This window comes from Podarcis muralis, unplaced genomic scaffold (genome assembly GCF_964188315.1).
Source record: "Podarcis muralis unplaced genomic scaffold, rPodMur119.hap1.1 HAP1_SCAFFOLD_171, whole genome shotgun sequence".
Classification (NCBI taxonomy): domain Eukaryota; kingdom Metazoa; phylum Chordata; class Lepidosauria; order Squamata; family Lacertidae; genus Podarcis; species Podarcis muralis.
Window position 1 is genome coordinate 28,069 of NW_027554794.1, and position 1,114 is coordinate 29,182.

Here is a 1,114-nt window from a genome sequence, read left to right on the forward strand (position 1 = left end):
ACGGTTCTTTATCACCCTCTAGTGGCTGATGGATGTACTATGGTTTTCAAAAATAAAATCATGTTCATTTATAACAGGGGTCAGCGAACTTTTTCAGCAGGGGGCGGTCCACTGTCTCTCAGACCTTGTGGGGGGCCAGACTATATTTTGAAAAGGAAAGAACGAATTCCTATGCCCCATAAACAACCCAGAGATGCATTTTAAATAAAAGCACACAATCTAGTCATGTAAAAACACGCTAATTCCTGGACTGTCCGCGGGCCGGATTTAGAAGGCGATGGGGCCAGATCTGGCCTCCGGGCCTTAGTTTGCCTACCCATGGCCTAGAATAACCTTTGTAGTCATTGATAGCATTATTCTCTGAACGGTAAGGTCACAGCATTTTAGAAAACCTCACTACTATAAAAGAGGAGCAGGGATGTTGGGGATGAGTTGCTGCCAGGAACATGGACCACAGCTTTGTTTTTAAAATAATCTGTTGCTTCAATGCCTTAAAAGCAACAAAGACTCTTCTGATTGTAGAACAGTGTTTTTTTCCTGCAACTGAGCCTCAAGGACAGAAAACAAAAAGGCAAGGCAAGACCAAATATACAAAAGTGGAATACAGTCTTAATTTCATTTTCACTCTAAATTTAGACTCTAGATGGATACAGCATCACTCGGATCCTGTGTCCAATGGCTTTGGCAGGTAGGTTGGAGCAGAACTTTGCTCACACCATGCCGCTGCTTCCATGGGCATGGGTCACCTTTCCCCAGATCACCCTGTTGGGTTTGCCGCCAGGAGTCACGGTGTTGTTTTTTGCTTTGTACACATAGGCGCATTTCTTGCCCAAATAGAATTCTGTCTCATTATGGGAATAAACTCCCTCAATTTTCAGAAGAGCTGCGTGCTCTCTCTGGTTTCGAAGACCTCACTTGTAGCCAGCAAAATTGGCCTTGGACCACAACTTGCCAGTCATGGTGTTGTCTTGAAGTCCTGTTCCCAGCAGGTCCCGCTACGCCCACCCAGGCCGGCCCGCCGGCCCTCGCGGTGCCTCACGCTTGGTCTTTATTGAAGACTGTTGCGACAGGACTCCCACCTGCCACAAGGTGGAACAAGATGGAAGCCCTGAAC

General features: G+C 46.8%; 1 pseudogene; it reads right to left on the bottom strand.

The window, feature by feature from the left end:
• Positions 1-589: 589 nt before the first annotated feature.
• LOC144326572 (large ribosomal subunit protein eL33 pseudogene) lies at positions 590-1,030 on the bottom strand (annotated as a pseudogene).
• Between the last annotated feature and the right edge of the window lie 84 nt (positions 1,031-1,114).